Source organism: Lepidothrix coronata, unplaced genomic scaffold (genome assembly GCF_001604755.1).
Source record: "Lepidothrix coronata isolate B3197 unplaced genomic scaffold, Lepidothrix_coronata-1.0 Scaffold17, whole genome shotgun sequence".
Lineage (NCBI taxonomy): Eukaryota > Metazoa > Chordata > Aves > Passeriformes > Pipridae > Lepidothrix > Lepidothrix coronata.
In genome coordinates, this window is record NW_016690197.1 from 4,667,879 (window position 1) to 4,693,629 (window position 25,751).

The following is a 25,751-nucleotide window of genomic DNA, read 5'->3' on the forward strand; positions in this document are numbered from 1 at the left end:
CCCAAATAAGTGTGTGTGTGTGTGTGTGTGTGTGTGTGTGAAGCTGTATTGGAGAGAAAAAAACCCTATAACTCAAGAGACTATTTAATTTTAATTTTTTTTTTTAAACATGAATACCTTGGACAGACAGAGTTGCAAGAAAACATGAGCTCTCCTTCAGTAACTAGCGCATCAGGAGAAAAACTCCTGATAAGCAGATGTTGCTTAGGCAGCAATCAGCCAGGCAGTGTGTGAGTGTAGGGAGAGAGGGATGGAGATAGAGCCAGGCAGGCAGGTATTAAGGCACTGTGGTGAGTGTGTGTGTGGCTGCAAGGGATGGCAAATGTCAGTGTGAGAAAATGACACATGAGCAAAACCGAGCTGCTCCACTGAGTATTTTGCATGTATTTTTAAGAGAAGACAACAAGAAGAAGCCAGAGAAGAGAGACTGAAAAGTCAAGGCAGGAATGACCAGGCGATTGCGTGTCTGGGCTAACAGCAGTGCAAGGCAAGAAATCCAGGAATCAGGGAAATAATTTAAAGCAATATTGATTCACTTTGGAGGTGAGAAAAAGCAGATGCACTTAGCTACTATGAAATGGCTCTGGCAGCAGTTACAGCTGCTTGATTTTACTTATTTTTTTAATGAGTTTCATTCACAGAAAGCTGGAATTGTAAACCCAATCCAGCCTGTACCCCTTACTGCATCGCCTCTATACAGAGCAACCAGAGCTGCCATCAAAGCCTGACCCAGCCAGGCAGCGCCTTCAGCCATCCCAGCGAGCCCTCAGGCAATGCCAGAATGGAAGAGGGAGAACGAGAGGGACAGAGGAAAGGCAGGGGATCAGTGGCTGAAATGCAGCAGCTCTGCGCATTTCCAGTGAGCCGGGAGCATTTGGAGGCAGAGCAGGCTCAGAGCCCATCCATCGCAGTGATAGACAGCAGTCCTTCCTCGGGAACGCTGCCCAGCCTCTGTCCTCGGCAGCACACAAAGCAAGGCTACAGAGGAGAGAAGGAGCCAGTGTTGTGTGGTGTTGGTCCTTGCATCTAGAAAATAAGAGGTAAATTGCACATGACATGCATGAAAAAGAGTAGAATTTTCTTATCGCAAATGAAAACTGTTTTAGTGAAAAAAATAATCAAACATAGTCCTAACTGGCACTAATTCATATTTTATATTTGTTACACTGATGAGTGTAAATACAGAGTAATTCCCTTGTCCTAAGTTACTTTGACTTTTCCTGTTGCAAATAGGATTGAAATTTTAGTCTGTTTGTTTGGCTCTTGTGATGAATATCTTTGCCTTCTAGGTATATACATACAGAAAAAAAACCAAACAAAAACCCTGAAACAACTCAAACCAAGAGACTTAGTGGATTCTGGGTCAGGACTGTTGTGAATAGTTCCAATATGCTGTGGATTTGGTTTCAGTACTGCTGGCTGGAACATGTCAAAATGTGTGAATTTATAATTAAAAGTAAGATCATACAGCCAAGTATTTAAAGTACTTTACAACTATATTTTTATCAGCTATAATTTGAAAATGATCAGTGTTACTCAGAGTTCAATTTTAAAGGGTAGGTACATCTTCCAGTAAATTAAACATATCATAAAATACCTGTAGATCTGATGACAGAGGAGTTTAACAGCATTTTACGATAGTGAATCATCTTTATAAGTCTTTAGATTTGTTTGTAGACCAACACATTTTCTCTTTCACTTGCTAAAAAAAGTAACCCTTTGCTTTAGATAAAGAAACAAAAGTTGCAATGAGATAGGGTGAGCATCTTGCCTTCGGAAAGCCACAAACCTTTCCCACAGAAGCCAAAGGCAAAGTGCAAAGTCTTCATATTACCAGAAGTGCTTTAGGAACTGGATTATGAGTCAGTGGTAGTTCCATGGATTCAAGTGGAGAAATTAGTCATTAATATGCAAATGCTACTTTTTATTTTTAATTCAGCTGGTTTGCAGCAGGCCAGATCATTTCATCTAGAAGTATCCATTGAAGTGATCATGAGTGTTGCACTGCTTTGGAGTGACAGGTATCAACTTGAGCAGGAACTCTTGTAATTGGCTTTAAACGCTTTTCCAAAGGAGTGCCAATTTTTTAGATCCAATAAATAACTAATTTGGGGTAATTCTGTTTTCCAAGTCAAATAAATAAAGTGAAGAAAATAGGATGAGGGTAAATTCATCCTTGGTGTAAACTCACTGACTTCAGTGGTATTGCACTAGAAATACTTGCAGAGTAGGGTTTCTTATGCAAAAACTGGCGTGAATTGTGTTAAACAAGAAGGTACCTTAAATCATGCCTTGGGCAAAATAGCTCAGTTAATCCCAAAATGTTGTTGCAAGAAAATTCCTTCCCTTCCACAGTGTTCTAGGGGAGCTACAAGGCATGTTACATAGCCAGGCTTTTCCAAGGAATTTAAATAATTTCCTTTCTTGATTCCGATCAGCACACTATTTTTGTGAAGCATTTTATTGGTTAATTTTTATCTCTTCCCCCCTCCTAACCACAAAACCAAATAGATTTATAGGGTTACTTACTGCAAAACTTCATAGGTTTTTTCAGTCAACTCTTGCATATGTTACAGAAAATGCCAATTCTGCTTCCTTGTGTATAAGCCCCTAAAACAACCTGGGCCCCATTTTACATCTGCTTGTATGAAGTCAGGGGACATTTTCCTAGAGTTACCTGAGCATTAGATAACACAATTGCCCAGAAATAATTTTTTTTTTAAATTTCAACATATAATAAAACCAAACAAAAATGAAGTAAAAATGCCCAGTGCAATGAAATGTTGGCTCTCAGTCAGAGATCAGGTGCTGAGTTTTACTTTCACTTTTCTACTCTACACTTTCTAAACTACTATGAGAGAAAATAAACACTGAGGTGATAATATTGAAACAAACCCCAAAACATTTCAGAAAAATCTCTGCTGTGATTTTTTTTCCCTGCAATTGACATACACACTGGTAAATTTTTTTTGACAAAATAATGTCTACAGGTAAAAAGGATTCTGTCAAATAATTTTCAACCAACTTCCAAAAGCAATACTGCTGTGGAAAAAAGTATTATTTTATCCTGCCCAATGTGTCTGTGTGGTGTGACTGTGCCCATTCATGACTAACCCCGGAGTCCTATAGTTTTGGGTTTGCCCCAGTGTGTATTGCTCACTCTCTTTCCTAATGACTGCTTTCACTTCTGAAAATGGCAGCTTTCACATGAGCAGAGCAACCTGCTCCCTATTCCCTTCACAGCACTTCCATGTACAAAACAGCAACCACAAAAATCCACCCTGCTTTGCTGATGAGGTACCACACATCAGACCCACTTGCAATGCTGGCAGTCTGAAATATTGCTGAGTAGGGGCAACAGGGGCTGGATCTTAATGATTTGCCCCCTCCCAATCATTTGGGTTCATTGATTTCTCTAATTAAATATGCATTCCACTTCACCATTTTTCCCAATGATAGCATTTAATCTCAATGACAGGGCCATAGATACGAGGGCCTTTGTTTACAAACTGCTTTTGCAAGCCCTGATATTCTGTAGGGGCTGCTGGATACCTCCAAGTATTAGTCCAGTGCTATTTGGCTACACTCTCCTTTCCTCATTGACCTGTGTCCCCCTGTCTATTCAGGTCTCTCTTCCTTCTTCCTTTCAATTGAGCCTTCTAGCTTACCTTGTGAGGGCTGGAGCTGCAGTTCTGTCTGACAGTCGTGTATGTAAAGCTGATTTATTTGGCTGGCGTGGCACTGTGCCAGGGAAGAGGCCATCTGAATGGTGAAGCTGTTAAGAAACTAATTGCATGACGAACTGCAGCTACAGGAGAGTCTTTACTGTTTGCTTCATCTAATCTCATTTGCTACCAAGGATTTTTCTTGTTTGCCCCTTTTCCATTGTTTGAATTGGAAGAATACCAGGTTTACGCTGGGGATGGGCTTGGCTGATTGGTTCCCAAGCCTTTATCACTAGCTTGTAGGTCTCTTCATTTGTTAAAAGACTCAAATACTGTCACTGCTGCGAGTGTTCCCTTGCTTTCTCATCTCAGATTGGGAGGCTTTGAACTTGCCAAGCTCTAAGTTCAGCACCCTATGTTTGTTCTTGTGCTCATGAAGTCACTAATCCCTAAATGAAGGGCAGGGAGCTGTTTGGGTTAGCAATTTCATCACCTTCAACAGAGAAAACAGAAACGCTTGCAATACAGGTGAGTTAACAAGAAAAGGATTTCCCTCTGCCTTGCTTTCAAATGTCTTACTGAACAATTGGTCTGAACTGAAACCTTAGGTTGCAAAATACCAGCCTGTGGGAAGAGCAAAATTATGGAAGACCTTCGTGCTACCAGATCACTTTTACCTGGGCCACGGTCCATTCCTTTGCAAGTAAACCCACCTTGTTAGACACTTACCTAACAGAAAAACAGCCATACTGCTGCTTGTCTTTGCTGTTTCTGCCCACGGAAGGAGTGTTGGTAAAGTGTGGACCTAATGACAATTGAAACAACTCCCATCCTAAAGCCACAGCTCCCTTGAGGCCAGTGTCAGCCACTCATCTCCAACCGGTGCCCAGTAGCACCAGAAGGATCAACTCAGTTCATCTCTGCTTGTATTGCAGCATTGATGTTGTTTGCATGTGGTTGGTGATCACATTTTTAATTTGAGAGGTTTATCTTCAGCTTCCTTATAGATATCAGGTTGAAATCAACATTGACTCATTCCAAACCAGAGAAACTCGAGGTGAAGTTTCCCGATTCCAGTGCAAAACTTTCTCCACAGTCACTGCCTGCCTCCAAGGAGATTTGTGCTGAAGCCTGAGCCCAGGCCACATGCTGGCATGGGGGAATGCCTGCAAATGGCATTGTGGATATTTTGTAGACCCCTTATAAGAAATAGTTCAAGAACCCAGTCTTATTTAGGTCACTTTCAGGTAACCTTTGCCTGTTACAAATACATTTCAAATCGGACATATAACATTCAGCTTTCAATTCTTAGCTGGTTTTACTCTACCTTTTCCCTTGCATAAAACAGAATTACTCTGTTCATGTTGGTCTTTATGCCCTGTTCCTTACCTTTTGAGGCCAATAGAAAGTCTCCCAATGACTTCACCGAGCAGTGAACCAGAGCTGCTAAATTTCAACTGTCAGGGCAATTCCCTCCCCTCATTCCTGGTCTCATTCAACAAAGGCATATGGAAAGGTGTGTACTTGCAGCAGTCTACCTGAACATGATGAGGTGCTCTGTCTCAAAAGCCAAGAGCTTCAAATGGGAGCCTGCATCCAGCAGTACCATACAGCAGGCAAAGGAAAATGACAGCTGGAGCTTAATATAAGAAGTCAGTCTGACAGCTTTGCTACACCCTCCCAAAGAACTCGGAGCAAAACTTTTGTCAGCTGAAATCTTATTTACAACCTCTGGTGCTTTTTCTGCAAAGATAGAGTAATTCCTAAAACAAGATAGACTGCTGTTTTCTCCATCTCCTAAAGTAGCCACTAGTAAGAGCCCTGCAAACTAAGCAATCTCAGGTTGTTGCAAATTTCTATTTAGTTTCCTCTGTCGTGGATTTCAGCCCAAGCTTGAGGAAGTTCAGCAAATACATCCTCTTACATGTTCCCCGTACAATTTCTCATGCAGGAAGCTGGCAAACTTTGCCAAACCCCAGGCAGTTACCCTTCCTCTGCAGGGCTGCGCTCTTCTCAGCAATGAGGTGCAGGATGACTCGAAAACGAGATACCATTCCAGATAGTTTTCAGAACTTGGACTTCTGAGTAGGAAAGGTTTGGGGAGCTAGGATTTCTGGGGAAAGTGGAAGAACCAAAATAATTAAACCAGGATGATGAGCAGAGGTTTAACTTGATATACCAAATCATGAATTATAGTGGAGAAGCAGAGTTTGTTTGTCCTCGTGACATTGCACATCAATGAGCCAGAACTGCTCTGTGATATTCTGCACAAACTAGACCTTGTGTGTCTCTCCTTGCCCTAACCATGAATTTTTCAACTCAAAGAGAGACTTCAGATTTGGTAGGTAGGAAAATTATAAAAAAAAGCTAGATCAGGAAGGAAACACATATGCTGCCTGGTGGAATCATGGTAATAGTAGATGTAGACTTTGTGGAACCTGAGGACATTCAGAGCATTGTAGAAACACTGCAGAAAAGAGTCAGTGGCCATGCCCCTGCGCTGGTGGCAGCTTTGAAGAAATCAGATCAGTGCAGTAGATTTCTTCTACACAGTGAGTACCAGCAGTACAGAATGTGTGGACATACAGAACCCCTTTTCTGTCACTGGTTGTTTGTATCTCCCCCTCCAAACCCTCGCATAGTTTGAACTGCACGTCCTCCTCACATACCACACTCCCCCAAAAGATTAGCAGCTCTTATCTTGTGCGTGCTGGGCGGGCATGCGCCCGGCAGACCTGGGCAGGGAGTTACTGTGCAGCCTCCAGTCATTTTTCTGGGTCCTCCTTAAAAGCAATTAGCAGCTTCCCCCTTTAACTTCAGAGAACAAATTCAATCGTAGAATAACTTTCCTGCAATCAGTACAATTAGCAGGAATGCGTTTGACCCCGGGTTCACCTCTGAAATGCAGTTCCTGGTACAAAGTGTTGCAGTGCTCTTGAGAGTGACATGTTATGAGTAACTGGATGTCAGGATCATTGTGTGAAAACAAACAAATCCCCAAATAGCTGGAAAGTCTTGAACCAGCAACTGGCATAAAAAAGGTAGCAATAATTCTTATCTTCACATTTTACTTCTCCTTTCTCATGATACAAAAACAGTGCAGTGCACCACAGCCCTCACCTCAAACATGTTCCATTGCCTATAATGTCTTACAAAAGCACAGCCAAAGTCGGGGTTTAGTGGCTGCTGCAATGTGGAAATGTGAATTTCTATCTTCACAGAGAATGTCTGAAACACTTCTCACGGGTATCATGAGGAAAGTGAAAACCTTTTCTTTCATATATATTTTTCCTATGAAACAGGATATTTTTATTTTTTTTTTTTCTAAGGAAACAGCAACAACAAAAATCTGCCTAGGCTTGCTCTGCTTCTCTATGCATATGTAGATAAGAACCATCTATCTTAGAGTTAGGATGCTGGGATTCCTAACCAAGAGGGAAAGTGCTGCATGCCCAGCAGACTAGCAGTGCTTGCATGTGGCACCCAGTCTCATCTGTGGTTTACTTTGGGAACAATATCCTTATGTCTTGAGAAGGATATGGTGATTTGTGAGGCACTTTTCTTTAAAGGGATAAGGAAAAAAAAAATCTAAGAGGGAGCCAACTTCTTGTCTGAAGGGCAGTTGAGTTCAAGATCACAAAGTATTTCTGTGAGATATCATCATTCAATTATTGCTCAAAGTATGTGTATTCCTTTAAACTAATGAGTGGCACTGCACTCTGTTTTGTCTGAAAAATGTAGGTGCTTGGTTGTAGAATGAGCAAGTACTTCTTGACTCAGGAGTACAGCCATTTCTTCCTTTACTTATTTTTGCTCATAAGAAACCTTGTCTTCCAGCCACATTCACAAAATTATAGTTCTCCTCTCTTTTTAATTTTCATTCTGACTTTTAAAGAATCCTTCCCAGCCTGTGCCACAGCACCCCACTCCTTCTGTGGTGTCTGTACAACGACCTCGCTTCTCTGTGTCATACGCGGTTTAATCCTTTTCCTTGAGCATCGTTTGCACAGTAATCCTCTTCCTTCTGTGACACAAGCACAAAACTCCCTTTCCTCCACTGTCACTTGCAGAACAATCCCTTACTTTTAGTGGCACACAGGAAGAAACCCTTTATGTTCTGTGCCAAACACAAAATGATCACCCTCTAGCTTTTCTCCAGTGTAAGCTTGACAATGCAATCCTTATTTTAATTCTATAAAGAACACACTACCGTCCTTCTATTCCCAATTTATCCAAACACTAACATTCATCTGACCAGTGAGCAGTATGAAATATCACAGAGAAAAATGTGAAGCATACAGCCTAAATTTTTTCTCCGTTTTAAAAAACATCAACTTTTTCAAATGTTTAAAGAAAGAGACAAAACCAAAAATATGGCTATTCTAACATTTTTGCCATTATTTTTTCCCCTTTTGCTCCCCTCTTTTTCAATGACATGAGGAAATAATATTATGGGGTGAGGAACAGGAGGAAGGAATAGAAATCTGTAGGTGTCTCAGAACTTGAACTCAAACTTAATCTTTTAAATAGCTCTGGCTTGGGTACTTTACAGATGAAAGATCTCTTTTTTTAAAGTTAAAAAATGTTTTGGCTTAACACACACACTCCCACCTCACCTGCATCAGACCAGTTAGCACAGCAAGTCAGAGTGAGAAGGCAAGAGACTGGTGACCAGGACTGCCAAGTGTCATCAACTGAACAAGTCATTTAGCCTGCTTTGCTTTAAGCCCTATCCAAACTCAAACAGATACCTGTTTAACCAGGGCTTTACAGGAGAGTCCTGTCTGTAGTTCATCCCCTGGGAAGCTGCAGCAAGACAGGAAGCTGATGGGGGTTGGCAATGATCACCTTAATTTGATATTCCCTGTACACAGCAGTGTTGCATTTAGTGATGATTTGGGCTTAAAGTGATCCTGTTTGATGCTTTGGGATGTCTATTTCCTCTCTGTTGCACAGCGTGCTTTCAAAACAGGGCTAAATTAAATAAATGCTAAGTTTGACCCTTTGCAAAAGCCCCACATTTAGACCCATTGACTCTAAAAGGGTTTTGCCTGCTATTGGAGCGACATACGCCTGCCAGGATTGTTTTGGCACTGTATCTTTGCTTAGCTGCACACAAATTCCTTGTACCAGGACTGGCTGATACCTGCTCCTGTATTTGTAATATGCTTTGACATCCTGTGTGGCTGGTGCATTTGAAGCATGAGATTTACTGTGTTTGCTCCTGGAGTAGCTGCAGTCTGTGCCATTACCTCCTGATTGGTACCAGCCACAATGGCTGCTTGAATGAAATTAAGGGTGGAAAACCACCGCTGCATTTTTTGAACAAAATAGTAATTATGGTAATTGTATCACTTTAGCATACTTCTTGCCTGTGTTTATGAACAAATTATGTGAGCCAACGAGAACAGCAGCTTCTTCCTTTCAAATTAATTCGTGCTTTGGAATAGCAGGATAGATATGATAAGACTTCCAGTTTGGTATGTTTTCTTCTGCATCTTTTCAGTGGTGCATTACACATTCACCACAATTCTTCACCTCGACTGTCACTTTTATGGCACTGTTTTCCTTTTCCTCCTCTTCAGTCATGAGCATGCTAATCTTTTGTGTCACAAGCAGCACAACCCCTCCTTTATAGGGGCCCCCTCCTGCCTGTGCACGGTCCTGGATTATACAGTTAAAAGAAAAAATCACTTCACCTACAGAAGGTAAAACAATGTAATTTTTGCTGTTGCTGTTTTTATTTAGATTAGCCACTAAAACCATCTTCGAGTGAATAATTAAGCAGCTATTTGTGTCATGGGTTTAAATGCTGAATGTAACCCATTAACCCCACAGGAGCAAGGTCCTTGAATTCTGAATAATTCTGGGAGTAAACTGTGATGAATCAAGGCTGAGATAAGAGCCAGGCATCTTTAAAAAAATCTGGAGCATGTTCTTGGCACTCAAGGTTTGTTCTGTGTTGCAAGCAGTTTCTACTCTTCCTTTTTTTTTGTCTTCTCTCATTCAACTGACTCCCATGGGAAATGCAAAACGACTTACTTAGAAAGAGTATTTGCTATAATTCATTCTATTATTTTCTGATTTTATTCCTTCTTCACTCCCCTCCCCCCAAAAAATATTTGTATGTAAAGAAGACCTTACCATTCTTTGAGTCTCATCTGTTCATACTGCTTATTCTGTGCTTGAAATTGTCATAAATCTCACTCTGGTCTCATTTTTTCCCTCAGATAGAGGCTTATTAGCTGTAACTGGTCTTGCACATGCTCCTCTGACATGGATGCAGCTGACATAACATGGTTTGGTAAGCACAATCAGCAGCAATATTCCTGGCACCAATCTGAGTGTGCTGGCCTGTCTTTACCTTGCAAGCTGTGTGGCCAAACTGGTCTGTAAACCAAGGGTGAGCAGCTCTCTCCTACTACATCAGCTGCAGCTGGGAGCAAAGCAATGAATGCTTTTTTACACAAAACAATGCATTTTAAGGTCTCTTCCAGAAGAGGTACTTGGGAGGCAGAATGACAGCTCCACTTGTAGATGCATAGCTCTGCAAAATAACAATTAGAAAAAGAGTTAGTTTCCATTTACAGTCTCCCATCTATGCCTCTGGGCATACATACCACCCTCTCAGGTAAAAATTTATAAAATCATAGAATACTTGGAAGATACCCTCAGGGGTCATCAAAGTCCAACACCTGGCCCTGCACAGGACACCCCAAGAGTCACAGCACGTGCCTGAGAGTGTCATCCAGATGCTTCTTGAACTCTGTCAGGCTTGGTGCTGTGACCACCTCCCTCGGGAGCCTGTTCCAGTACCAAACCACCCTCTGGGTGAAGAACCTTTTCCTAATACCCAAGCTAACCCTCCCCCCCAACACAACTTCAGGGCTTCTTACATGAGTAATGGTGGTGAGAGCAAGCCCTGCATTGGGCCTGTTGATTCAGGAAATGCAGACTGTCAGGTTCAGAGGAAGGGCTCTGCCTGGGATTGCTGCTGGTTGGGGCTAACACCACCACTTCATCTAGTGCTCTGCTATGCTGGAAACTTTCGTTCTTGCTGATACACCTTCCCTTTCTCTGCTTGAGACCACAAACTACTTCTCAGATTTAAAACTGCTTACCTACTCTGGTTGGAGAGAAGATGAAAAAATAAGTTGCTTATAATTCTTAACATGAAATTGATGAGCATGCCAGGGAAATCTGGAAGTGAAGTTTAGACATCTTTGAAATATCCAGAAGTATCCTTTTCCCTTTGTCTTTCTCTGTCTTCTCCAATATCTCATTTTCCCTCCCGGAGGAAGAAACAATAATTTAATTCTGATTAACATACAGAAAGTCTCCTATGACCAAGATGGTCAACTTACAATGAGACATTTTATGAGCCACAGCTTCACCTTGACTAAATACCTTCTGTGCAGTTCTAGCTTTGCTTTATGGACCTCTAAGAACATGCTTAGGGTCTTACCATTTAAGCAGGAGCTGTAGTTGATGCTGGAGAGTGAAAGGGAGTCCTGAAGTAAGCCAGTGACCTGTGGAAGAGCACTGGTTTGGGAAAACTGCCCTGGTGTGAAACCTAGAAGAAAACATATCCACAGCAGAAACCAGCTTGCACATCTTTGAGCTGCCTTCTGCTCCTCATAAACAAGAGCTGTAACCCCATTGCCAAAGACTGAAAGAGCCCACGAATAATTGTCTAGAAGAAGGCTACTATAAGCAGCTAAGGGAGACCTGTTGTTTTGCTTGTTCAGGAAACCTTGTTTCCATCTTCTCCACAGAAATAGCAGGATGCCAACAGGCTCTGTCCCTGGCATCCCAGCCCACCCATTTGCTAGGGAGGCTTTCAGTGGACTTCAGTCACCCACAACCTCAACCTTGGGCCATGATGGCAGTTGTCACACTTCCACCTCTGGTGCTGCCACACACATTGTGCCCACTGGAGACAGTGGGTGTTTTTACCAAGCAGGGATGTTGTGGATGTTACTTGGAATGGAGAGGCAATAAGCTGTGCCTTCACATATGGAAACAAAATATATGTTTTTGAAGGGCTGGAGACTACTAATGAGATCCCCTGTATTTGCACATTACCTGCTGTAGTGACAGGTTCTTATCTGGCCAGGCAGATGTGTGCTTCTCAAGGAGTAAGTAACAGTCTGGGGAGGCACTCTGTGGGCTCGGCATGTGTGGGAATCAGCAAACAGAAGAAGGCTGCGGTGTTGGAGAGGAATGATGGCACAGTTGCACAAGTCAGCCTAGTGTCAGAATATTAGAGAATAAACTTCACTACCCCCAACTTTCAGAACTGCAGATAATATGCAGCAATGAAGTTTTATCTGTGCTCAAGTACATATTTTTTATGCAGCTAAAGCTATGTCACAGATGTTCTTCACTAGAATAGATTTTGACTTTGCTAATCCTGTATTAATCTGCTGGTAAAGCTATAGCTGTGTGATTACCACTGGGCTCCTCGCAGAGAGGAGCTCCTGATTACTGAGGGCACAGTTCCTCCACATCTCCCTTGGCTGAGCTGCAGCTGAGGTTCAGGCTTCTTGTGCCGGGGGAGCACCCCGTGCAGCCCCCGTTTCTGTTCCCGGTTCGGTGCTCTGCCAGGAGAGGGAGCTAGGACTCTGGGATTCAGGGGCCTTTGATGTTTGTTCACAAATCATGAAGGTGTTACAGCTGTCCAACACTAACCTAGGCTTTGCTGTGTGGCTGGGTGGATATTCAGGGAGCTCATGATTTTCTATGGAGGCCACCTACTGCAGAGGGGTTCAGTTCCTGCCGGAACACGGAGGACTCTCATGCTCTGAACTGTGTTTTGAAGCTCTCAGTCACTTTTTCTGACTGCTTTCCCGGGCGAACTCCAATGGGATATCGGACTTGGTGAAAATGAAACAAAGCCTACAGATTCTGGAATCATGCTCTAGGTTCAAAGCCACTGCTGGAGTGGCGAAGGCAACCAATGGGTGCATAGCAAGGCAACAGCTGGGAGGAGGGAAAATTTTTGGTTAAGGCTACCATGTGGCAAACAGATGTCAGACAACATTTCTTTTAACCTAGAAACACATCACCCTTCTTCCTCCTACAGTATATGTGTTTCATTTTGAACAAGTAACTGGCAGCTGGAGAAGGTTATTAGAAAATTCTCCGTCTATGTTCCAGCACTTGCAATAGCAGCAGAATTACCTGTTTCCTATTCTGCCCAAGCTTTATGTCTCCTTTCATAGATATTGTTGGCCTCAAGCCAAGTTTTGCTTAAGTTATGTATCAGAAGGGGAATAAGTGGAGCTTCAAGCTTTTTTTAAGTGTAGGAAAGGGAGTTTAAACAAAGCTGGCAGAGATACTGACACAAGTATTATCAAGGTTCTGGATGTGGTTGGGCCTGCTGGGTAAGAAAACAGGAAATAAGTGGGAAAACAACTCTTAAAAATTCGAAAACCAGCCAATTCTACAGGGCTTCACTCTGTGTTCATGAGTCTGTAAGTGCTGATAAAAGAGCACGCATGACATGAAAGTGCCGTGTCATTATCACAGGCCCTTTCACTCTTATTGCTGTTTCAGTTTTCTTTGAGTGACCGAGTCTGGCAAGGGAAGGAGAGTAATCCTGTTTCTTCTTTGACTAATGAAATGTGGTCACTGACCAATCTGCCCTCTTTTCCCTGAAGGCAGTGAATAGGGAGTTGTGCCTCCCTCATGCTTCCTACCTGATTTGAAAGTAAGAACAGATTGATTTGTTTGTGACAATTTTGGAGGTTAGAAGAAGAGCTTCTCCAACAGAGCTGGGCTCTGTGAGCCAGAAAGGGGCCAAGCTAGAGAAAATATTGTTGAATAATAACACAGTGTGAGCAGCCACTGGAAATAGTAAATAGTGAGGGAGGCTCCTTCCTAAGAAATGCGTTTTATTGGCTCTGTATGAGTCAGAAAAATCCCATGATCTGTTGCCCTCATCATAAGTTACCCTGTGGTCCAAGGGGTTGGCTTTGCTTGCTGGCTACTGGGAGGCACCAGCAGGCACTGCAGAGCACAGGGAAAGAAGCTGCTCCCAGAAGCATGGCAAGTGGCCATTGGGGGCCAGGAGGTGTTTGGTAGCCAGGTCCTCAAGTTTGTGGTTCTTATCACTCTTATCTTTGCAAAAGGCTCTAACTGATAAAGATGAATAGTGTGGAATTTTGAATGCAGGAGCTGTGGTTGTGACTTCCTATCCCTGCACTGGCCAACAAGTTATTATAAAAATAAATACCTCAGTGGCAGCAGCAGCATCCCCAAGGGCCTATTTACTTCCACTGGCATGAACTAATTCCTGCAGAGAAGCTCAAGCCAAATCCTGCAGAGACCAGCGGGAATCTCTCCAGGCTCTTGCAAGGGCAGTTTGCACGCTGGAGAAAATGTTGGAGCTTGGACATATTTATTGCCATGTCTGTTAAAACATGTTGTCAGTTAACACCTTTTCTAACACAACATATATTTCCTAAAGCTGAAGGAAAGTGAGCTTTTTTACCTCCTTTTATTTTTCAAGTAGTTATTCTGATTTATTTCTGAAGTTGCACAACACACTAAATGCTGGTTCATGAAGTGGCCAGGGATCAATTATTACCTTTTCATGCGCAAACCGATCTTAAGGCATCTATCAATCTCTTATAGTCCTATCTACAGAAGATATGCCCAATTTCAGAAAACTGAAAACATATAAAGGAAGCTAAGGCAGGGCAATGTTCATTTCCTTTGGCTTGCTCTCTAGATGTTTGACAAGTGAGTTTATTATCCAGAGGAAGAATGAACAAGCCAATACACCTTTTTCAAGGTTTGTAGGTGCCTTAACGTAACTTGCTCATTTAATTTGGATCTATGTACCTCATGAGAAGGACAGAAGATTTTCATTTTCAAGGCCTTATTTAGCCATAAAACATGTATCACATTAGCTAAGAGCAGGTCTATGAATTTCATTCTATTTGGTGACAGGAGAAATAGCGATGTATATATCACCCTTTCAGTAGCTGGTTTTAAAAGGTGCATGTTTCATGGAGAAACAATGTATTCCATGTCATAACATCTTTCATGAAATAAAAGTCAGGGCATTTGTAGCATACGTATATGAAAAGTACCAGTTCACACTTATTTTAAGAGTATGAGGGCAATATAAACCCCTCTTGTGACTGGAGCTGGTCACACCTGAAAAATTAGGATGGATTTTGCTGGCTCCAATGAAGTCAGTAGGAGATTTTCTATGGCCTCAATGGGGCCAAAAATTCTCCTAGATTTCATACTATTATAGGTACTGTACAATTTAGCCACCAAGGTCATTAAAATGCTATAATCCCTTGTGTGAAACATGACGGGGTAAAAGCACTTACAAAGGTATTGCTTTCTAAACTGGTGTAATTATGATAGTAATTCCCCAAGAAGAAGTATTGCAAATGCATTTCCAGTTCCAATTTCTCAATTTTTTTGTCAGTGTTCATTACAGTAGTGATATGCTTGTGTCTAAATCTTGTTGATGTCCTTCCAGAGGGCACTAAAAACCCTAAAGTAAGTAAAGAAAAATTTAGTTGGTGATTCTGACTGGCTGCTGAATTGCTGCCTTTTGAGCCATGTCCCTCAGCTCATAATCTATAATGTTTGCTCTTATATTACACAGACTACTTGCTCTTTGTTTATATTAACCCACGAATAGTTTGTCTCCCTTAAAGAGAATTAGGTAAAAAAAAAGGAAACTCCACAGAATGTGGATTCTTTGGGGCTAACAAGCCTGGGACAGCTGTCAACACTGAGTTGTATTTTCAGTCCTTGGGAAATTTGTATCTGAGGCAAACCTGCCCTGTGGGGCAGTGGGGCGCTGCTTTTGGTGGGGCTCTGGTGACAGTGCCTGGGGCTCAGGCACCAAAACTCCGGGCAGAGGGTCTACCCCTCCTGGCAGTGCAGAGGGCAGGGTCCTGACAGCTTCTTAAGGTACCAAAGAAACATACTGAGTCATGAGCCCCCCTTTTCCAGTTTTAAGAAGGGATTGACATACAGGTCTCTGAATTATGGCAACAGAGAATTCAAGCTGACATAAACACCACAGTTCTTGCAAGGATTGAGAAGAAGGCTTGACTGTTTCCTGATGGTGATCCTGTCAACAGTGATGAGGTAAATAAAATAATGTTCTTTTTAGGACAAACGAGAAACCTCATCTTAGGGTTAACTTATTTTTAACCTTGAAGTTGCACCATATTCCTCGACAGCCAGGGACAGGGCACAGAGATGCTAGAGGCTCTGGTATTTTGTTTTTCCCAGGGCTTGAAATTAGCCTCCTGTGCTCTATACATGTGTATACATGCATTTCCATCTTGTCTGAAGATGTCTAGCACCTGCACTTCTCTTTGATACATAAAGCCACCTTCTTTCCACTGCTTAACTAAGATCTCAGATGTTATTTGAACAAAGAAGTGCTGTTATTTAGGCAAGAAAACCAGGAAAAAGCCCAGGGTATTTATTCTTTTCCTTTGAGTGTGTCAGTTCTTTGACTAATGATGACAGGATTTCTGTTCCTGTTGAGTTGCTAGCTCCTTCACAGGTGCTGCCGAATAAATACATCAGTTTGGGAGACGATTTCTTACAACTGCCTGGCAAATTGCAGTGACACAGTCAAATCATTTCTCATATGTTTTTATCAGATAGATACCAGAGTAAAGACTAAATGAACGATAGCTACTTTGATCAGATACAAGATTAAAGATCAAATGAACAGTACTTACTTGGGTTAGATTCGAAATAGTCACTTGGGTTCACTGTGATTTTATATCTCCTCATTAGCCCCTGGAACTACCCAGTCACCAATACAACACATTACAACAAGGGTGGTGTCTTCTAAGCTAGAAGGAAACCTGCAAATAATAATATTTTCATTAAATACATCCCCTGAAAGCTGGTGGTGTCTCAAATAGATTACCAGTTTGGATTTTCAGAAACCATGAAAATCAACGTTTCTTAAATATGAAAAACATACAACATTTACATCCCATGATTTCATACACTCTTTTCTAGTAAATAAACCCAGAAGTTTGTATTTTTTTAACAGAATTTTGTTGATGTATTCTCTATGTGTATAGTACACAAACAGTGTAGTATAACCATGTTTACAGCTGTGTTGAAAGTCAACAGTTAACTATTGGAGAGTGGATATAATATTGAGCTGAGATCCAAAGAGCTGTAATCATGCTCTAGAATAGATAACAATAATCTGTCTGTGACAGATCCAGTTCCTCCCCAGTTTTTGGATTTATTTATAGATTTATTTATTTTTTTTTTCTTTTTGACTTGTGGTCTTTTGGCTAGTACTGCCAAGAAGCCACCACATTCTAGAGGCCAAGATCTCCAATATTTATGCAGGTGATGTTGCAGCCCCTTGGTAAATGTGGCAGTTTGTACCAAGGTATAGGAGGCCACTCCGAGGGCCTGACCACACAACAAAAGTTTAGCAGCTAATGATAGCCATGTGGGTGAAGAGTGCATAAGTCAAGCCCTTTAACTAAGACTTTATGGAACAGAGGACTGCAGTGTGTTTTACTGGTATGAAAGGGCTCAAATCTCACAACTGGTGGCTTTGATTGCTATAATAACAATTATACTAAAATTACTGCCTAATACATTAAATCATTTTTTCATGATAAGTAACCTGACCAGGTCTATGAGAAGGACATAAAACTTGATAGAACAATATAATCTACTGGGACAGCAAAAAGTCTCTGTGATTACTCATGTATCTACATGAGAAACAAGAAAGTAAGAAAATGTAGTACTTCAAGCATATTCTAAAAGAATCATTGTGCAAAAAAATTCTCTCAGTACAGAAATCAAAAGGTTTATAACAGGAGAGGCAGTGCCTACTCTGCAGTGACAGCTTCATGTTTATTTATTCTAGAAAAAAAATAAAAAGGAGATACTGAAGTAAAGACAAGATAATTTTATTCCCAGATCAAATAAAGGAACAGAGAGTGTGTTCTCAACAAAGTGATTACTTTAGCGGGAACTAATACAATGAACGTTATTAAATTAAACAACTTTTTAATAGGATTTTAGTGTAAGTAATATTTCTGTCAGGAAAAGTGATGCAAGAAAAAACCCATTTTTTATATAGGTATTCCTTAATAAACATATTCTTGTAAAAATGTCTTCTGTCTAGTACACTTCCTCTGCAGCAAATTATCACTTTGCTTAACAGCTCTGAGAAACATGAATGTCAGGAGCAAAGATGACTATTGTCCTTTCACTAACTGACTGAAATGTTTCTTTTTAAATTAGCTTTTAGCTGGTAGTATACATAGAGCTAAGGGAAATGGCTGCTCAGTGCAGACAGCTGGGACAAATCTTCAGCTGGATAGGAGCTGTCTTCAGCGCAGATCTCAACAACTTGCATGTCTCCCTACCATCGTGTGGGAAGCTTTAGGATTAAACCCTTGCAGTGGTGGGCACAAGCTGCAGCTAAGTTAAATTTTTAAAGAAACCATACTTTCTCAGTGCATTCACACATATTAGCACTGGCAATCAGAGCTAAGAAATGTTGACATATGGCATCTTTTCCTATTCTGAAATGGACGTCCGTATATCAGCACAGTTGAAGACCTACAGCTACGTTTTATTATCTGAGCATCTGAGAGGTCTCAAGGGGTAATTACGTATAAAATGACTAAAATATCTTGCCTCAGGTGCAGGGTTCTGGAAAGCCATGCCTTCTCTAAGGGTCATGAGAGTGAGATGAAAAAGCCCGACTGCATCATCTTGTATTGTTCCCTCCAGTGCCTTTGCTAGTAATTTATCAAATCTGTATTTATCTTAGCATTTATATATGGCTCCCATTGCACCACTTTGCAATATTCAATGCCTTTATTCTCACAAGGGCCCTATCTGGTATATTCTGCATCACATGTGTTGCAGTCTTGAAGAGAAGGATCACAGCAACAGAAAATGACAGGAATGTAGTCCCTTTTACTTATTTGCTACTTCAATCTCTAAATTGTTTAATACTCACTTGTAGGGCTTCCATCTCTCATATGGGAAATATGAAATGAGTAGGAGAGAAGGAGGAAACAGTTGGCTTGGAGACATGAGGGGGTCAGAGTTGTCCTCTATTTTCTGCTACTTTCTTTCAAAACATTCAGGATTTTCCAGGACCTAGAGAATTTACAGAATGTGTCACTGCAATTATTTGGTCAAGATCTATACCTTTTATTATTCAGGAGGTTTGACTGCAAAATGAACATGTGCTTTTTGTGCTAAATTATAATTTTCTTTTCTTAAGGCATTTGCTGAAGAAAGACCTGCATGTTCTAACTCTAATTTTTTAAAATATTATTTTAATTTCTCAATAAAAATAAAAAAAACCCACACCAGAAAACAAACAAACAGCCACAACAGAAAACCCTAAACAAACAAACAGAAAATCCATCCCCTAACCCCTTTATTTCTCTTTGAATTGTGCAATTTTTAAATCTTTTAATCCTTGCTATGACCAAACATTACTAACCCCAAGTGCTGAAATGCCATCTTCAGTGGCCATATGTAAAGGTACTAGGGGTCTCTTTTCCAACCCAACTCTTCTCTGGGACAAGTGATTTTGAATCTCTGTGTTTTCTGAAATACAGGACAACCCCAGAGAGAGGCTATTTGGGGTTAAGAGCAAATTGCTGGGCAAGCCACTGTCCGCCTGTTTTCTTTATAACTCTTCCCAGGAGGGAAGAACAGCACATTCTTATGGCTATTGATGCTCATTCTGAATTTGCAGAATCATGGATGGACAGAGCTGAATGTCACATTGAAAAAGAGGGCTCTAGAACTCTACTGCTCTAGGAGACTCTTAATGGTAAAAGCACTATCCAAGAATAATGGAGGATATATTTGGTACAGAAAATATATTTCTGGTGGGCCTAGGCTCACTTAATTATTAACCTTAGAATTGCCCAGGTTTTTGTTACCAAAGCACACTGTCTTCAGTTGCAGCAGGTACAGGAAATGGCAGAACCTACTGTCAGAAACCACCAGCTCTGACTTGAGTGGCTTATCAGTCACTTGTACAAGCTATCAGCCAAGTACAGTGGGATAATAAAACAGATTATGAGAAAGTCTGCTAGGACTCTTTCAAAAACTTAGAAAGTTACCTACAAATATGGAAAAGGAGGTGCAGGAACTGGCACTTTCATGTCTAACCCTCAAACAGCCATTCTTTCCCTGTTGATTTGATAGTAATACAAGTTTTGAATAATACATTGAAAAGACAGTGATCTTGAGGACTTGTTACAGACATTTTCTCAACAGTCCTAAAGCAGGCTGGAGGCTGGAGGCTTTTCCTACAGGCTAATTGTTGATACTTGTTTACCCTCTGGGCACTTTTCACAGTTCTGGCAGTAGAAAATAGCCTTGAAGTGTTTGTAAAATATGGAATACATTTGCATTGTAGCAAATGAGAAACGAGCCCCAAAGTCTTTAATACTGACGTTGGTATGAATGTAAATTTAATAGACCTGCAGTTTTTCCTTAACAGCCTCCATACTTTCTCTTTGTGAGTCACAAGAGAAAACAATCATTGGATAGAAAACATTTTTACCTTAGAACCATGCAAAGAAGTATTATCATTCTATGGGAAGAAAAAGCATAAGTTCAGTGTTATTTTCCATTTATTTTTTGTTTTACTTTTTACACATAACAATGTAAGCCTTCCCGTTACTCCTGTTATTAACATACGGAAATGTTCAACAACGAAATTGGCTCCAGTGATGAGTGTCTCTGACTTGTTCTAAACCAAGGATGTTAATGCCAAGACTCCCAAGCTCTATCATTCTTTCACTTATGAATGCATAATGAAAATTTCTGGGGATACTGAACTGCCTCTGACTACATATTTTGAGATGAGATGAGGAGGACAAGTGCCGATCTGACTTAAACGGTCCCCTTTGCAGACTTTGTATTAAGGGGTTTGCAATGCACATAAATGCTTTTATTATAAATAAATGCACCAAAATGTATTGAAAAAATCTCTAGTACCACATATCCATTTCGCACCTTGCATCTTATTTGAACTCGAATTTAATCATGGCAAGTGAAATTGGATAAAACACTTCTCATTAGCTTTGTAGTTTCAGACAGATTATATAATTTACTTTGCTGGAATTTTCTCACAGACAAACTTGAAGGAAAAAAACCTGCTAAAAAACATAGATTGCCAAATAGTCAGTGAAAGTTTCTTCATGCTAGGTTAAGAATGAACCCAAAGACTTTATTATTGGTCTTAAGGGCAGGTCTTTTCCAGTCTCATTTTCAAAGTCCATTCCTCAATCTAGACAAACAATCATAAAAATAAATAAAAAATTGTATTTAAAGTTTGTAAAATTCCTGTTTTTAAAACATGCAAGTAGTTTAGCCTTGTCACTACTTCAAGATGCTTGAAAGCTGAGCTATAAAGGAAACTAGGCACCCAATCTGCAATGGAAATATATAAGACGATGAAATGGATTTAATTGCTTCCAGTAAATCATAACATTAATGCTCGTGCATGATACTTCACCTTAGCACCAGATTAAATAAAACCCATCTAAAGTTGAAAAACATGTGCTCTAAACCCTCCAAGTTTGAAAATAGAGCTGTGCAAGCCATTTACTGTGAGATCTGTAAGCATACTAAGCACATTTGACATTTGGTTTCAGTACAGATGAAATATGGATGAAATATTCTTAAAAATTTTAGTCTTTAGAATTTAATATAGTATTCGCAGGACTAATGGACCTTTATAGATTAGCATGTTTGCTGCAGTTTTGAAAAGGCGTTGAAGAGAACGTCTATTTTCTGGGATGAGGAAACATAACCAATTTCACAAAACCCTTTTATCACAACATCAATCCAGCAGAAAACACAAATATCACACAGAGAAATAATTAAAAAGCATATGAGCTGTGAATACTACCAACTTAAAAAAATTGCAAAGACTCAGTAACTTTATTAGATACATCTATTTTGTCTGAATTTTCTACCTGGAACTCCTATTTTTCCTTTGAAATCACCTATCATGAAAACAAACTAAAATGATAAAACAGGTCCTCATTTGTTTAAAACCCTTTGCAGGTTCTTCAGGAAGTTTTTTCTTCTGTTCTGCTTTTTTTTTTTTTTTTTCTGAGCATGAATACAAGTTAATTATCCAAAATTTTGGATGCAATAGAAGCTTCTGTCACATGGAATGGAAAGGAAAAAAACCTTTAACCTGGAGTGTCTCTGTTACTTAGTGTTTGGTCAGGATATTGTTCCTAAAGTTCATCAACATGAAAATGAAACCACCTTTTTGGGAACTTCAAAGTGTGAGCAATAAAGGAGTTTCATACAATTTTCCAATTGCCTTTTGAAGAACAAGAAAATAGTGTTCACTTATTTCTGGCATTGACTGTCCCTTCAAAAGTACAGAAGACATTTTTTCAAGCAAGCATTGCATATATAACTCTGAAAAAGACAATTAATTTGTCAACCTAAGAATGTAGCAAAGAAAGAGATATTAAAATATATGTATAAATATAACAAGCCATAGAAAGGTTGCAGAAGTGCAGGCACTATTACATAACACGCAAGGTCAGGAGAAAGATAATCCAGAATTCCCAGTTGTACTAAATCTACAGACTCAAATGAGAGAACAAAGTAAAAAGCAAAGTCTCCAGAACCAGACTGGAGTGAAACAGAAAATTTCATCACTCCTAAGCTTGTGTTTGGAAGGGCCAGGCACGTGTACTGGTGCCTCCGAGCTCCTCTGGAGCACGCTCGAAGAGCAGTTATGTTTGGGCACAGAGAAGGTAACTCCAGCCTCTAACCATGTAGGCTCTGGCAGTGTTTCTGGTTTGTGGACTCTCCCAGGAGCCACACATCCATTCCTCTCCTTGCTGCAAACCTTAGTGAGTTATTAACAGTCATGCAAAGATTTGTTCTCTTCCCCCTTATTATTGGTGTGTGATTACACACTACCAAAGTAACCAGAGAGAGAAACAAAGATCACACAAACCTCATGGAGGAGGTTTTCAGCTACAATGAAAGAACCAAAGCCCGTGGAGAGTCTTAGAACATAGGTCTGCACGTGCACATGTTGATTATGAGGAAACACTCAACTGACAGCCGTGTTCTTCAACGAAGCAGGCATCTTTTGGGTTTGCACTTCCTCCAAGGGACACTGAATACCTGGGTCCCCTGTAGTGGGACTGACTTCCTGAAACAGCCTCTTTCCAAAGTTTTGAATGATTGGATGTGGCCAAGACAGCATTGCTATTTAGTAAACTTTGATAAAGGAGGTTGTTAAATAGCCACAGAAAAAAGAGTTTAAGAATTGTTTCTATTTTTCACTAGAAATAGAGAAGTTTCTTTACAATATTTCAGAAAAGGGGAATCTTCTCCAGCAGAAAGGGAGTGGGAAATGGGCAGCAAGGACAGAATCACAACAGCTGACTGTCTGTGCAATTTATGGCATGATTTTTCAGAGAGAAGTGCCCCATCTGTGCAGACTAAAGAAGCTGCCAGCAGTAGAAACAGGCAAGGGTTTTTTATATACTTGGAGGTGCTGGTGACATTTCCCACTTGAGGCTAAGGACAGATATGTGGGGTGCAAAAGGAGTGGTAGAAGTATCCCCTGACCTGATAGTTTTAACAAAACTAGGACCAGGGTCACCTAGGCCATCTACATTTTTACTGCAACCGGGCATTTGTTTTTAGCATGTTCTGCTAGTCCATACTGCGAATTTCCATACATGCTTCCCCCTATGCAAATGCCAGCCTATTTTTCAACTGTCAATACATATGAGTGAAGAATTTGCACTCTGACTTNGAGACATACCAGAAAGTGGATGAGTTTTGTCTTTGGCAATGCAGCAGAGCTTTTAACATGTGGTTCACTTACTAGCCTGACACCAGCTGTTGTTATCCTTTATCCTAAAAATATGATATATTTTCCTACTGTCTTGCTGGGTATGACAGAAAAGGAAATTACTGAGATTTTGCCTTCAACATCTCAATAGTTCAAAGGAGTAAATGGAAAATAATTACATGAAACAAAAGGAAAATCCAAAGCAAACCCTATAATTATTTACTCCCACCCAAATAGCATTATCGGCATTTGGAATTTTCTCCTATCATCAGGAGAGCACCTGGATTTTCCTTTCCATTGTAAAATTTAATCATCTATAGTTTTTGCACACCCAGAGCAGAAATAACTGCCTCTATTCCCTTGCAAATACTCTATAGTAATTAGAAATGACCTGACAACACAGTAACATGATGGCAGTTTCCCAGTGAAATCAAAGATGGGAATTGCTGGGAGAGTTTGGGGTGGGGACCTAGCTTGTGAATGCTGTGACCACACTGGGTTGACAGGACCCACAGAGCATCAATTGTGGGATGAGACAGAGCGAGAGGGAAAGGTGGCTCTGAGCTGGGTCAGAGGTGGGAGCTGGGGTCCTTCTGTACATGTGTGACAGACACTGCACTCAGCAAATGAAGGGGATGTTGGCCATATAACTTCTTTTTTGTGTACCACCAGCCACAGAGTCAAAAGAAAATCTATGTGGCTGGATAAGCTTTGGGCAAGTCAGAATGGTTATCATACCAACAGATCATATTGTGGTAGTGACCTTGTTTTAGGAAGACAGTGGTTTCCGTCTGAGTCGCTCAAACACTGAAATATGTGCTTGACTTTAAGCGTGAGACTAAAACCCACTAAAACAGTTTGGGACACAGAATAGTTATCATGAGCAGTCCTACTTAAAGCCAGAGTAAACTTAGAGCAAAAATATTCACAGCTTTTTATAAATGCAAGTAATGAGACCCCACAGAACTGCAGGAATTGTGTCTGGCCAGATGTGTTTGTGCAGTCACATTATAAGGAGGGTCTAAATTTAGACAAGAGCAAACATAAACATAAACAATATGTAGCAAGTTTTTATAGCCAGCTCATTTATATATGCCATGCTTTTGTCTCAGCATCCTGATCCCATAAAATCATAGAACTGTTTAGTTTGTATCCCAAAATGTCAATCTGGGTACTGCTGTTTTTTTGTTCTCTACAGGAAGCACTTCATTTTCAGGAGGTGCTGAAAGAGATCTACTCAAATTTATCTTCTGCTGGGCATCCGTAAAATAGGGGACTTCAGCTATGGAAAGGGTGAGTCTATTCTTATAACTTCATTGCACAGACCAGTTCAAATACATATCAGAAGTGAGGAGTTCTGTGATCAGGAGGTATATGTGCATGCCAGCATCATGCATGTAGAAATCCAGATTTAGTCTTCCAGAATTATAAACCCGGCTTCAAGAAAACCTGGCTTTAAGAAACATGTATTATCTTCTTTGAGAAACAGATATTTGCCTTGACTATAACAACCCATATAGAAACTGAGATCTTAGTAAGAGAGGGAATGCTGCATAGGTACAAAGAAAGAAAAAACCGAGGCCCAGTTAAAACTATCTTGATACCTGGAAAATGAAAGGAAGAACTGGAAAAAACAGCACTATCTATATTGTAAATATTCTGGATTTTTACTGGAAGAGAAAAAAAAAAGAAGAGGGTAAAAAGGCTCTTCTGTAGATATATGTAAGAAGTTGAAGTTTTTGATTTGATCAGTTACTGGCATGATGCCACAAGTGACAAGATTCTTCAATAAGTTAGATTATCCACCACTAAAATCCTGATATATAGGGTTATTTAGATCCAGAGTCTTGCTGAAACCAAAGGAATTTAGGAACCAATCCTTAATTCAGTTTAGATTTACAACATAGGACTCTCTGTAGAGCTGAGAATAAATCCTGCAGACAGGTAGTTCTGGCACTGTTCCAGCTCTTATAAAAGCTGTGATATCTTTTCTGAGAGGTCCAGAAACCTGAGCAGTTTCTGAAAGTTCATTGTTTTGAAGATACCTACTGCAGCCACAAATGCCCCTGCTTCTCAAACCCCACTGAAAGAACAGTGCTTCTTAAAAAAACCTCATCTTAAATGGGGATTTAGCTATAAAGTACAGAAATGGTTTGAACATTCACAGCTTTTACTATCTCCTTCTACATGCCCAGTACATACGGTTCCATGATATACCTTTTCTTACA

The 25,751-nt window shown here is 40.4% G+C and overlaps 1 long non-coding RNA gene across 2 annotated transcripts in view; it reads right to left on the minus strand.

The window, feature by feature from the left end:
* Positions 1 to 9,404: 9,404 nt before the first annotated feature.
* LOC108493480 overlaps positions 9,405 to 25,751 on the minus strand; it is a 118,667-nt gene continuing 102,320 nt past the window's right edge. The window contains exons 2-7 of one of the 2 annotated variants that reach the window (XR_001873485.1): positions 18,670 to 18,812; positions 16,397 to 16,525; positions 11,751 to 11,870; positions 11,131 to 11,238; positions 10,787 to 10,865; positions 9,405 to 10,212 (exon numbers count right to left, since the gene is read on the minus strand). This is a non-coding gene — a long non-coding RNA (uncharacterized LOC108493480). The remainder of the gene's footprint in view (positions 10,213 to 10,786; positions 10,866 to 11,130; positions 11,239 to 11,750; positions 11,871 to 16,396; positions 16,526 to 18,669; positions 18,813 to 25,751) is intronic. The other variant, XR_001873486.1, reaches the window with a different exon arrangement.